This window comes from Octopus bimaculoides, chromosome 16 (assembly GCF_001194135.2).
Source record: "Octopus bimaculoides isolate UCB-OBI-ISO-001 chromosome 16, ASM119413v2, whole genome shotgun sequence".
Classification (NCBI taxonomy): Eukaryota; Metazoa; Mollusca; class Cephalopoda; order Octopoda; family Octopodidae; genus Octopus; species Octopus bimaculoides.
In genome coordinates this window covers 23,192,271-23,207,283 of record NC_068996.1, presented here as the reverse complement: position 1 = coordinate 23,207,283, position 15,013 = coordinate 23,192,271, and the positions used below count along the sequence as shown (strand labels likewise).

At 35.9% G+C, this 15,013-nt stretch overlaps 1 protein-coding gene across 3 annotated transcripts in view; it reads right to left on the bottom strand.

The window, feature by feature from the left end:
- LOC106871161 (lysine-specific demethylase 2A) overlaps positions 1-15,013 on the bottom strand; it is a 325,205-nt gene that overhangs the window by 80,612 nt on the left and 229,580 nt on the right. Inside the window, exon 1 of one of the 3 annotated variants that reach the window (XM_014917486.2) lies at positions 3,055-3,185. The exons of the other annotated variants lie outside the window; for them this stretch is intronic. The gene's annotated coding sequence lies outside the window, so the exon portion shown is untranslated. Of the gene's footprint in view, positions 1-3,054; positions 3,186-15,013 lie in introns of those variants that run through there. 3 annotated transcript variants of the gene reach the window in all.

The window sequence follows — 15,013 nt, the reverse complement described above, 5'->3', positions numbered from 1 at the left end:
GAGGGAGGGGGAGAGAGAAAGAGAGAGAGATGTTCTGTTTCCTCTCACTTTTATTTATTTACTGAAATAAATGTCTTGTATTCCTATTCTATGTTCTGCTACTTTTATTGCATTTTGATAGCATAGTACTGCAAGACTTAAAAAATTTAATCAGCCTTTAACAGCTGAAGAGGATTGCGACTATTATTGCTTCTCTCATTAATAATTATTAATGAGAGTAGCATACAACCAACATCATGAACATAAAATGGAACCTAACAGAGATTAGATAAAATAATTAAGATAATTATTGTTTCATTTATTTACCACCAGGGCTCCATCCATTCATTAATTCATTTAAAACGATTGTTATAAAAAGGTTTTACAGGACATGTGGCTATGTTCAAATACATTTCTGCACTTACTCTCTCCATTACAATGTAATGTCAAATGTAAAAACCACTACCCTCTATACCTATTTGTGGATACATTTTTTTACAGAAATATAATACTTTTACCTAATTTTGATTCTGGTGTTTTGTATTAAACTTCTTGTATTATACACAAAGGGTCAAGAGGTCTTTACAATATATATGCATGTATGTCTTTATATTATATAATATAGTGTGTGTGTGTGTGTGTGTGTATTCATTTATCTGTTTAGTCATTTGACTGCAGCCATGCTGCAGCACTGCCTTTAGTTGAACAAATCAACACCTGGACTTATTCCTTATAAGTCTAGTACTTATTCTATCAATCTGTTTTGCCGAACTAAGTCATGAAGATGTAAACACACCATCATCGGTTGTCAGGCAATGGTGGGAGACGAACACAGACACACACAAATATATATATGTGTATGTATATATTTATATATATATACCAAATCCACTTACAAGGCTTTAGTCAGCCCGAAGCTATAGTAGAATACACTTGCCTAAGGTGCCACACAGTGGGACTGAACTCGGAACCATCTGGTTGGGAAGCAAACTTCTTAACACACAGCTACGCCAATTGTGTGTGTGTATATACACTTGATAAATACAAGCACAGGCATGGCTCTGTGGAAGAAATTTGCTTCCCAACTACATTGTCTCAAATTCAGTCTCATTGCACGACACCTTGGGAAAGTGTCTTCCATTATCCTAGTCTCCGGGCTGACGAAAGTCTCGTGAGTGGATTTGATGGGCAGAAACTGAAAGAAGCTTGACGTGTGTATTGTTCGCGCTTGTGTTTCTCTACCCAACTACGACTGACAACCGGGTGTCGATTTTTTTTTTAAACGTACTGGGGTCGATTTGTTCGACTAAAAGCTTTGAAGGGCTATGCCTCAGCATGATTACAGTCCAGTGACTGACAAGTAAAGGATAAAAGAACTATATAACAATATATCCCGGTATAGTATATACTGTGTATAACTACAACAGCAGTTGCTGTGACAACAGTAAATGTAGTTGATGTTGCTGCCACCATCAGTGAAATAACTGAATGGATAGGTGGTTTGATAAGTATGTGACCAGCAACAAGCTTTGTTGTTTGAAACTAAGCTCGCTACCTTTAAGAGAGTTGTTAGACCTGTTAGTAATAGCAGCAAAATTAAGCTATCTTTAAAACTGGGAGTGACAAAATACACAATGCCAAGGTATAAAAAAAGACAGGATGGACACGGTTGGAATGCCTTTGATGAAAGGTCTGTTCGGTCGTGGTTATACCTGGGGATTAAACAGCAAATAAATATTTTTTAAATTGCTAGTAACGATGATTCTTTTTAAAAACAGAACATGATTTTTTAAAAACAGATTTTTATCTATCCAGTAGTTCCCAACATCTGCAAAATTAAAATAAAATTATTGACGTGTCTTTGCGTAGAATGATTGAGTGATTGATGTTTTTATGTCGAGTTATATATGAAATCAAACTTTAGATTGAAGGATCCTTTTTTCTTTTATCTGATAGAGTATATAGTTAACTTTTTACAAGAAGGATGACAGTTACTTCGAAGTCGAATTGCGAGCCGCAATCATTCTGATGTCACTGTCAACTTTTTCATTGTAAAAGTTAATAAATAGATAAATAATTAAAAATAGCCAGGTGGAAAGACAGACAGATACTCATGTTTAATATATACATATGTACGTGTACACGCGCTCACACATCGTTCAAAGGACTATTCAATACAAGTGGGATGCAAATAGAGTGAAAGAAGCATTCGTTTTTAATGGAAGGACTTGAAGTAGATAAAGTTATAAATAATAGCATGTAAATAAATATTGGGTTAAAAAAGACCTTCAGATAAGAAAAAACTCGAAAGCTGCCTATCCAATGGTAGAACGTTTGTCATGTTTATATAGAATGTGGGTTCAGTCCTACGGGTAGAAAGGGTTATTAAACATAATGTTTATCAACATGCTATTATTTATAGTTTTATCTCCGTCAGATTTTTCCATTAAGAACGCATCATTTGAAGTTTACCGAAATTTCTAAAATGCCATGAAAAATATATTTTTTCAACTGGCCCTACGGATGAGCTTGTGCCGGTTAACAGAAAGAGTTCAGTCATATGTATGTAATATATATGTGTATATATACCGGACTACTTATCCGGCAAGCATGGTACCGGAAGTGTCCCGGATTTCTGGAGACAGTCTAAATACATATATTTAAGATATAGAATAAAATATGAAAAGTCAAGAACTAAATTGCATTTAACAGATAGAATTTAATATACTTCCAAAAGCAGGGTCTGTTTGATATTTATTGAAATACTGAAAATTTCTTAAATAAACCTTAATGTATCATGTATACAGTATATTTATGGGATGAAAATTGAACGAAGGAAAGTAAAAATAAAAACATACTTTACTTAATAGATACAAATTAATGCAATTCTAAAGCAGTGTACGTTTAATCTTTACCTACTCAAGAGAGTAAAACAATTTTTTTTTTTGACACACCGGATGTATATTAACTAACTTCAGTATATTTCTCGTTATTGCGTTTTTTTTTTTCTGGAAATTCTGGAAGCCGGATAAGAAGTTCGATACTATATCTATGTATAAAATGTATTATACTCACTGCATACAAACAACACTGCCCATTCAGACATACTAGTGCCTGTCGTGAAGTAGGCCATTCTCATTTGTACCACCCGAATGTTTGTCTCTTGTAAATTGACCTACGAAGGATCTAAATAAACTGCAACAATAAATTTACTTTATTATTACTTTCTATGTGCGCGCGCGCGTGTGTATATGTGTGCAGGAGTGTTTTACATAAAATTTGTTTACATTTATGTGTGACTGCTAGACCAGGTCTATTGGCACCAGTTGTAAGTTCACAGAGTACCAATAAAGCTAAACCTTTTCTCCTTTGAACAATAATAGGTGCGGCAATTTATATTATAATTTATTTGATCGCAAACTTGTGTGTGATTAACTGATTAGAAGTGATTTTATTGTTGGAAGAGACCTAAGATTTTTACTAAAAATATGACGTAAGACAAACGCACACACATACACAGACTCTTACAAGTTTTGAGGAATCGCCTCGACGAATTCTGAAAATAAACGGATCCCACCCCCCACCTTCAGTATAATTTTAACTTGTGAATTAAATTTCTTGGTTCATAACTAGCAAATCCGTGCTGTCAAAAATGCCGACCGTTTTGTTAATGATAGAAAATGGCGCATCAAAACAATGGGAGCGGTGACTTGACTAGTTGTTTTTTAAGTAGAAGGCGTCAACGAGTATTTCCTTTGCAGTTGCATCCTCTACAAAGATTGAGTTAGCGTTGAGATAATTAGAACAGTGAGCATTTTGCTTTTTTTTTCTTTCTTTTTGCATATTTATTTACATTAGATATATTATCACTAACTCAACTATTGTTTTTTCTCGTGGATGGTGCCTGTGAATAACTTCCCCAGTTGTATACAATATATATATATATATAATATTATCCATCAAAACCTCTCCTTGTCAGTCGTTCCTATCTTTAAAAGGGGGAATAAATCGCTCCCTGTAAACTATCATCCAATCTCACTCAACTCATATCGTCAAAGTATTTGAGCGTGTTGAGATCAAGAATAACAGCCTTCCTAGAACAAAATAATCTAAATTACAACCAGCATGGCTTTTGTGGTGGGAGGGACTGTCTAACACAACTCCCCCACCACTTTTATGACATCTTAAATGCACTAAGTGAGGGCTCCAATTCTGATGTCATATACCTTGATTTCAGCAAGGCCTTTGATAGAGTCGGCCACCATATACTGTTAAAGAAACTATCCAACACTAGAATCGGTCGAAAGCTACTGCAATGGATTGGGTATTTCCTAACAAACAGGACCCAGCATGTTGTGGTTGATGGCATCTACTCAAGACCAGCAAAAGTCATCAGCGGAGTCCCGCAGGGTACCGTGCTGGGTCCACTTCTTTTTATTGTCTATATCAATGACATTACAGATTCCATTGAGCAAAGCACCATAAAAATATTTGCTGATAACTCTAAGCTCCAGAAAGTCATTAAGGAAGCATATGATCAAACAATGCTTCTGCTTCAATCGGACCTATGCGCAGTAACCCAGTGGAACACACACACACACACACACAAATAACATGCAGTTGAACGAAGAAAAATTTGAGCTCATCCACTTTGGAAGAGGGCACACTCAAACAATTACACACGCTACCGTCGGGAGACCTTGAACCGTCGGATAAAATCAGAGACCTAGGTGTGACTGTCGACAGCAACCTTAGTTGGAGTGTGCACATCAACAAAAAAGTCGATGTTGCCCGCAGAATGTGCTCATGGATCCTCAGAACTTTCCAATCTAGGATCATGAAACCATCATCCCTCTCTTCTCCTTATTCGCTAGGCCCTACCTCCAATACTGTTGCCCATTGTGCCCCCCCCCTACAAACAAAAACAAAACAACAACAACAAAAAACAAGACATAATGAAGATCGAAGCGCAACACAGATCTACAGCGTGTCATCCTCTCTCTCTCTCTCTGTTATATATACATAAATACGGACGTAGTGGATAACAGCTAGCTTTCGGCCGCCCTTTTGGACCCTGTTGTGTTCACTAATCTGATTGGTTGGTATTGGCGCAACTTGTCTCTTGTCCTATTGCGCGCCAATATGCAACCCAATCAATCGCAACCTTCTAATAAAGTCACGTGAGACAGTATCTCCTTCACCGCAAGCGCTTGCTGAACACACATATTCACTGGTTGGGTCTCCAGGCTAGTCCTGTCTGTAAGTCGTATCTCCAGAGGTAATGGGCTCGCGTTAACGGATATACAACGAAACGTACACAGCTTGAGATGGTATACTGAGAGCGACACACATAATTTATTCTGTGTAACTATGTAAATAAAACTGGTTGTGAATTTGCATTTCCTCTTGAGACTTATTTCCTCGCTTGCTGGAGCCTGAAACAACACAAAGAACAATTTTAATGGGAGAAGGCGATATTCATCCGATATCGTGAACTTTGCCTCCTATTATAAAATCACAAAAAAAAAAACAAAACAAAATAAATGGCATGATGAGACTTGATTACTGGACTCGACTTAAACAGCTGAAGTTCTATCCTCTGCAACGCCGCTGTGAGCGATACATTAGTTCCAACAATTGGAAAATATTCCACCAATATTATCCAAATGATATCGGGATTATGTTTACAATTCATCGAATGCAATCCCCCGTGCAATGCGTCCCCTACAAAGGTCGAGATCACATCACATTGCAACACAATTTCTTCACTGCAAATGGTCCTGCACTTTTCAGTGTTATCCCCAAACAAATTAAAGTAGAAAAAGACCCCACAACTTTCAAACGGTACCTGTGTGCGCGCGATTGTATAATATATATAGGCCTTAAGTGTTTGTCCTCACCACAGCTTGACAACCGGTGTTGGTTTGTTTACATCCCCTTAACTTAGTGGTTCGGCAGAACAGTTCGATAGAATAAGTACCAAGCTTAAAATGCAAGTGCTGGGGGGGGGTCGACTTGTTTGACTATAAGCAAATAAAAGAAAGATCTACATAGCCAATGCTTTCCACTTTCTGTCTATACGTATTTTATAACTCATTATATATGTTCTTAGCTTCGCCACAGACATACATAGTTAGCTTAGTACATATCTAATGAGCAATCAATCAATCATTATGCTTTATATTCAACGCCTCTTATTTTCTGTCTCTTAGACAGTACTACATAATTTCTCATAATAATACAATATTATATATATATATATATATATATAGTCTTCTACTAAGTCATTCTCAATCGTTCCACTTCGGTCATACCAGGGCATACTTCAATCAATTATATCGATTGTAGTAATTATTTCAGCCAGGTACTTATTTTTATCGATCTCTAAGGAACTGAACCAGTAGATAGGTTATGATTTTTTAACATAAGGAGACAAATGATGTAAGGCCTCATATATCTCATTATAACATAAGCGCAAGTATGAAATATATAGTATATATATTTCACCTCCACTCCATTATTATTATTTTATACTACGATATATATATATATATACATACATACATATATATATATATATATATGTTTGTGCATTATTGTACGTGTATGTGTCTGTTTATTACACATGCTATAATATGCACGCATATATGCATTCTATATATGACAATACAATTGGCGATGATGAGTAAGCAAGCTTTTTGATGTTGTATAAAGATGATTTAGACGATAAAAGATCCTAAAAGATGACTATCTCTTATACAATCGATGAAGATAGACCGTTTCTTTTTAAAACGTTTACTTTCAATTATGTCATCATTTGAGATGACATTAACATCCCATAGAATTTCTCGATTTTTACACGCGCGCGCGCACACACAGAGGATGTCTGTCTGTATGCAGTCAGTCCTTGGATCTGTTAAAAAAGTAGCAGCCAAATTTCCATCAGATCACATCTCTTTAAAAGGAAAAAAAAAAAAAAAAAGGACACTGCATAATGTAGTGTAGACGTTACTATACCGAAGAAGAAATGAAAAGAAGAAAAAAATGAAATGGTTACAAGTGGAATAGCTTTAAATCCAGGTTTGCTGGATCAGGACTGATCGGACACGACAACAACCATGGTGAATGATGGCGGTGATAGAAGTAACGATAGCAGTGTGTAAGTGGAATAAATGTTGACATGCTTTCGTCTTTTTCTTTCAGTCATAGGATTGCGGCCATGCTGGGGCACTACTTTGAAGGGTGTAGTCTAATAAATCGCCCCATTAATTTTAAAGTGTAACACTTGTTCGGTACTACTAAAGCAGCACGGTCCCGAACGCGCAGTTGCGCGTCCGCACTAGCTAGTCGTGAGTGGTCGATCCTAACCATAACCCTAAACACATTCATTTGCACACGCGGGTTAGGGTTAGGATCGACCAGTCAAGACTAGCTAGCGCGGACGCGCGACTGCGCGTTCGGGACCGTGCTTCTTTAGTAGTACCCACTTGTTCTATTCATACCTTTTCGACGAACCGCTAAATTACAGGGAAGTAAACGAACCAACACTGGTTGTCAAGCGATGAAGCTGAGGAAACAAACACAAAGACATCTATATATGCCTTGTCCTTCCACACAGTTTCTGCCAACCTAATTCACTAACCACAAGATGTTGGTCGGCCTGGGGTATAGTTGAAGACACTTGCCCAAGGTGCAACACAGTGGGGACTGAACCTGAGACCAAATGGTTACAAAGAGAGCTTCTTAACCGGTGAACATGATAATTTTAATGAAGTCTACTTGAATCGAGATGAAGCAGCACCGTTGGGCATCGGTCCATTGAAGTTAACCTAGTTAAGGGAGATAACCCAAAAAATATAAACAAAAACTAGCAAACATTTCCAGAAATGAATTGCTGCACCAGACATCCTACTTAATTAAATATAGGAAATATGTAGTGCTGTGAGACAGAATAATATAGTATATTATAGACAACAGGGGTGACAACTGTGGACATATTTCAATGTCATTAGACCTCATCAGAGAATCATGGTTATTCACGTGCCTGCTAGATCTATGGAATTTTAGGATGAATGATTAAAATAACGTTAAACACCGTTCGAAATAATTCAGGAATAACACTGGAAGATTGTGTAGTTAGTTGCATATATACTTCGTTGCCACTGTGGTAGCAGATCCGTGGCACCCATAACACACACGCACGCGCACGTTTATATGTATATATAGAAAGAGAAACGAATGCTGGGATATCAAATACCTTGCAACGTAAGTTCTTGATTTAAGACAATTATCTATGCCTTTCGATGATGCATCATAATTACCAAACGGCAATTATGACCAGCCCCACTTGAGGAGGGACTAGGATATCAAGATTCAAAAATCCTCCAAAGTTAAGCTGCCATTAAGGAAAAGAACATGCTAATTGCCTGGAGATAAGAAGGTAGTCGTGGTTCTGCACAATAATTGCCTAGAGAACATATTTATAACCTGGGTAATTTGTATTATTTAAACAAAAATTAGCTAAGAGAAATAACCGTGAGTGGCTACTAGCATGTATTTAAACAATCTGCACAAATTCAAGAATGCCAAACACCTTAAGATATGAATTCTTGATTTATTAAGATTTTCTCTTTCTCTAAATAACGCATCATGATTACCAAATGACAATTAAAACTAGTTCCACTTGAGGAAGGGAAGTAATCTTAAGATATATATGTGTGGGTGTGTGCGTACATGTGTACACACTCACACACACACACACACACACACACAGAGTAACATCTCACTTTACGAGGACCCGCTTTACGAGACCCCAGGTTTACGAGTTTCATTTTCAGCTCGCTCATGTATGGTGAGCTGAAAATTTTCAAGCACAATATTTAAATTTTGAACGAACTGCAAAAGTTTCTGCTACCATAACAAATGCTTCTGCGTGTTATCGAGAAATTTATGGAAAGCGAAAAAATGCTTCTTCTAAGCAAACAACTCAAGACTTGTTTTTAAAAAAGAAATCTGCAATTCCGTCTACGAGTACTTGTGAATCGGCGATCGTAACTACAAGTGATGGTGTGCGCGATATATATATATATATATATATATATAGCCAGCTGGAAACGATTTTTCCTGGGACTAAACAACGATAACAATCGTACCTTCCAGGACAGCCACATTATGTTGGCAAATAGTCTTTACTCTAAAGAATTGTTACTGAATATCCCTCTTTGAGAGATTTAGAAATAATAATATTTCTATTATTAGATCAGTAATTGTGTGTCATTCTGAAAACTATATATTTTCAAACGGGAATTCAGCAGCGCCACCTAGCAACCGGTTCACATGTTGCTTTGTACTGGATGGGGGTGCTGGACTCCCTATTCGAAAATATAAGGACACAGATACTGTGTCGTCTAGCCAGCTGGAAACGATGTTTCCTGGGGCTAAACAACAGTAACAATCGTACCTTCCAGGACAGCCACAATATGTTGGCAAATAGTCTTTACTTTAAAGAACTGTTACTGAATATCTCTGTGAGATTTAGAAATAATAATGGTTATATATATATATATATATATATATATATATATATATATATATACACACACACACACACACACACATATACATTTGTGTGTGTGTGTAGATTTATAAATTCCTTTGACAAAGTTTCAAAATAGAAAGAAATAATAATAATAAAGTGCTACAGAATTAGATGTGTGCTGTTTCAGTCTCGCAGAACAAGAGTCGTGCCAGTCCCACATTTCTGACTCTGAGGCGTCAATAAACTTAAGACACTGGAAGCCAAGTTGTGACTAGACATCATTCATAGAATGATGTTTAAAATTTAAACTAAGCAACAAGTTTTTTTCCCGGTAATTGTTTATGATCGAAGGAGTTCCAGACATGTCCATGTCACCTTTCTTTTTCATGGGTAATGTGCATCCAGGATTACATTATCCATGTTCGTTTTAACTTCTTTTAAGACAGTAGTGTTTGATTTGAGGTATGTGAGGTTCCCTCGTACGTATATCTTGCTCATCGATTTCTCAGCTAAATTGACACACTCATTCTCTCTGAAATGCTAAACTAGTGATGTAGTCTGCGAGTGCATAAATTCTCTCTCTCTCTCTCTCTCTCTCTCTCTCTCTCTCTCACACACACACACACACAAAGCAGGGATACGGGCAGCTAAGGAGATTAAAGGAATAGAGCTGAATGTGAATAAAAACAATGTTTGACGAGGCCTTTCATAGCTGTTATCTACATTAATTCTTCGTAACTTCAAAAACTAAGACGTGACCTTAATCACTTGACATAATTCTGTAGGAAATCTAATACTTCGAATAAGAGTTATCTCAGCTTGCTTAAGTACTCTCTAGATGCTCGAGACAGTTGTTGACACCTCTTGTTAGCTATTTCTTCTCTATATACTAGTATTAAAAATCTTTAAAATAATTTTTCTCTCTCTGCGCGACCTAACACACTTATATGACTCCCCGGAGAGGAATTAACAGATGTTATTGTCAGGAAGTAGTTCAAGTGAATCCAAAGGCTCATCATCATCATTTAACGCTCCTTTTCCATGCTGGTACGGGTTAGACGGTTCGACTGGAACTGGAAAGCTGCACCAGGCTCCAGTGTGTTTTTACTTTGTTTCTACGGCTGGATGCCTTTCCTAACTCCATAGAGTGTATTGGGTGCCTTTTACGTGTCACTTGCACGAATGCCTTTTATGTTTCACCAACATTGGCCATGACTACGACATCACTTAGCTTGATGTGTCTTGTCAGAAAAATATGGTAATATTAATACTATAAATAATTGTTTCTAATTGAAGTACAAGGCCAGAAAATTCGAGAAGAGGGATGTAGTAGATCTCATCACAGTTTGACCATTTTTCAAAGTACTTGTTTGAGAATTTTCAATTTTGCTCTTTGTAAATCTTGTTGGATTCAGTATATACATTATCTGGTTTTTTATTTTGAAAAAAAACTGATGTCTTGCATTAAACAGTTTTGTATGAAACCATTATCAATTGTTATGGGCCAGTTTGCCAGGTCACCATATTCTTCGAAATCACTGAATTTGCTTCCTTTTCCTGTACTACTAAAGCAGCGCGGACCCGAACGCGCAGTCGCGCGTCCGCGCTAGCTAGTTGTGAGTGGTCGATCCTAACCCTAACCCTATTCCTAACCCTAACCCTAAACACGTATTCATTTGCACACACGGGTTAGGGTTAGGGATAGGGTTAGGGACAGGGTTAGGGTTAGGGTTAGGGATAGGGTTAGGATCGACCACTCAAGACTAGCAAGCGCGACTGCGCGTTCGGGTCCGCGCTGCTTTAGTAGTACCTCCTTTTCCCCTGTTCCTGCTTTCTCTTTCCTTGAAGTTTTTGACCAATATGATCATCATCTGCACCAAAAGTGTCAACAGTATATTGATTATTGCTGAACAGAGCACTCATGCTTTGTGCACTATCATTAACTTCACTGGTGCTTGCACGGTTTGTTTCAGTTGCAGGTAATGACAAACTTTTACTTGACACTGTAAAATAGTTTGATAGTTTTTGACATTTAGAAATTTCTTTAGATTGCTTTTCCTTCAGTTGGCATTTCTGGTATCCGCTTAAGTACTTTCTTGAAGACATTATTATTTCTCTTTGGGCCTAGACCTCTGTGACAAAAAAATTGGGGTAATATTTTCATTAGCCACAAGACAGATATCGATCGAGATAAGGGGAAGAGGCAGCAAACGTGCTGTTTTCTGAATGGCTGAAAATTTTGAAAATTATCAAACTTTGAACACCTGTAACATTTTTACAAAATTTTTCTGGAATATAAGAATAACAAATTCGGATTCAGCATCAAAAATTACATCTATATAAGACATTAAATTTTTTTTTATAAAGATAATTGTTAACAGTGACAAAAACCACAAAAATCAACACGAATTCACAAAAATATTCTGAAAAGATCAAAATATAAGAATGGGAACCCAGGTTCTAAATTTTCCCAAGACACCTGATGAAGGTTGGAGGGTATATCACCCGAAACGTTGTGTTAACAACAAACAAGATGAGGACATATCCGTCAAATGTAAATAATGTAAATAATAATTGTATTCCTCATCTCTTAAATATAAAACTGTATTATGTGAACTTTTTAGTTTTTTTTAAAAAAAGAGGGGAAAAAGAGGAAAGAACTTCAAAATAATGTCTAAATGTAACCACTCGACTTCGTGGGCCGAGTGGGCATTGCGCCTCATTTTTATCATTTTCATAATTTCATTCGTTTCTTTTTATTTTTTCTTTCTTGCTCGATTTCTTTTGTACTTTTATTTCCCCGAATATATGTTTTGTATCGTCTTTGTAATGTGTAACCTCTATATTTAGCCCCTTGTGAGCAATAAAAAATCGAGGACATTGGTGTTGCCTAGGCGGAGGTTTGCGCTTTCTGAGTGCTCTTCTTTTTGTTGTTGTTGTTGTTTGATTAAGAAGAGAAAACTAGTGTTATATATAAACTGTAGTAATATATGTCTCATAAAATAGAAATATTTCAGTGAAAAAAGATTTTGATTAATGTAAAAAGAAAAATCATGAGATTGAAAAGAGAAAATTAAGTTAGCCAAATCGAAAATCTACATTTTTATTTTAAATGTAATATTTTTTAATTGATGTTGTTTAATCTCTGATTAAGCAGATCTATGATTAACGCAGTCTCAGACTGTCTTTCTTTTTCTGAAGAGTGTACCTCAAGCCGCCGTTATCAAATCAATACCTTTAGCATTTTGCTGCTATTTCTAGCAAGTTCAGTGGCTATTAGTTTTCTCCCGATATTATGTGTGTGTGTGTGTGTGTGTGTTGCGGTTGTCATTTGAAGTCTTTTCAAACTAAAATATATACTCTTCTTCAGGACAATGAAAGAAACAAATCCACCGACGGGAGTGAATTATTTAATTAATTTGTGGTAGCTGTTTAATTCATTCTGATGGGTTATTTTAGTAGGGTAGTTGTGTATAAAATATTTGAAGTGATCCGGTCTTGGACAATCATTATCAATACTTCTTCAAAGTGAGATACATGATCGTGAACTTCCGTAAACTAATGTTAATTAGAAAATGTTTATTAGTAATTGTTATGTATTTCCCATGCCAGCTCTGATATCCCGATAAATTAGACTATGAAAGAAAAGCACCGTGCCTGTCATCATCTCTCTATATCTCTGACGGCTTGTACTGTCATAACATTTACTAGACCTGCTAGAAAAAGCAGCAAAAATTCCCACCTTATCCCTTGTCTGAACAGGAAAAAGCGGCACAGTAATTTTGAAAATGAAAGACTGAAATGTGATGGCTGGAACCTCCATTTAATTTTTTTTTTTTTTCACTAATATACCTCTATTTTATAATTCCATATTAAGGAGAGGTAATTGATAACACTCAATTTAGATATTGTGAAAATTGAACTACTGCCTACAGCTACGAAAAATTGATAATAATAAAAATAATAATCCTTTCTACTAAAGGCACAAGGCCTGAAATTTGGGGGAAGGAGACTAGTCGATTACATCGATCCAGTGTTTCACTGGTACTTAATTTATCGACCCCGAAAGGATGAAAGGCAAAGTCAACCTCGGCGAAATTTGAACTAAGACAATAATGATGGGCGAAATGCCGCTAAGCACTTCGAAACTGAAATATTGCATATTTATTCATTTCGACATATTACATAAATTGATTCGAGTATAACTTTAATGTCATTAACACCTTATGCATTCATTTAAGTAATTTATTTTTAAAATATAGTTTATAATTTTATAATTCTTTTTTGGAACAGCGGATTTCGAAGCACACATAAAATTACAAATAATAGCATGTAAATATCCAGTCGAAGACTACCAAATGGTTGAACGCCTGTCGTGTCTACAGGGGATGTGGGTTCGGTCCAAGGTTTTTTTTTTTAACCTAATATTTACATGCTAAAATTCTTATAACGTCAACTGTATAATTTTATAAGTTTTTATTTTTAAAGATTTTCCATCATATGATCACTAGTTAATGGATCTGAAGAAATCCCGAGAAAGATAAGCTCTATTACGAATATAATTCATTTTAAAAGTATAAATATGCCACTTTGCCCAGTTATAACCTTATGCAGTTCCATTCAATACTACATTGTTTTCTGGCGTTTGACCAAAACAGTTCATCAAGAACTTCATTAGCTAATATGTTTCTTCTTTTTCTCTTACCTTTTTTTTAAAGTCACTAGGGGATATATCGAAAGAGATTTAAGGGTTATTTTTAGCAAAATGAGTGGCTACGTTAGAGGCTAATCTCATTAGCGTTAATAATAATAATAATTATTATTATTATCATTTCACTTCTTGATTTTACTTGCTCTGGCTAATTTTGTAAGAGCGGACAACAGCCGGTTGTCAAGGGTCTCTTTCCCTGAAACTTAACATCCAAGTATCAATCTCAAAATCCTCATTACCCCCAATAAAGCAGTTTTCTGAGCATGTTCTACCCTCATGTCATTTCAATTTCTCCAACAAATTTCTCAAACCTGTTTGTTAATGCTCGCAATGCCTAAAGCTTATCTTTTAGTTGTTTGTACTTCTCATTTTGTCCGGTTATCATCCATTATCATCATCATCATCATCATTAAACAACCAGATGTTCATAGCTCTATATAAACTTTGTAAATTTTGGTACAGAGCAAATATGGTTATCAAGTAAATTCTGGAAGCTTGTGGAGTCAATATAAATGTTTCGGTTCCTTGTTTCATAATTCACGAATACAATATTAGTAGAAATTCTTTTGATCAGTCACGGCAGCAAGTGAATAGAGCATTTGTTCAATAAACTACCCTATGAAAATATACATTTTAGAACAAACTATACTTTTATGGATCACTGAAAAAAAAAAACCTTAACAATACTAAAAAAAAAAAAAAACTCTATAATTGCTGTTTATTTAAAATATTTTATCATTTTTAATAACAAAACTTGGGGCTCTCAAATATTTTCCTAGTGTATT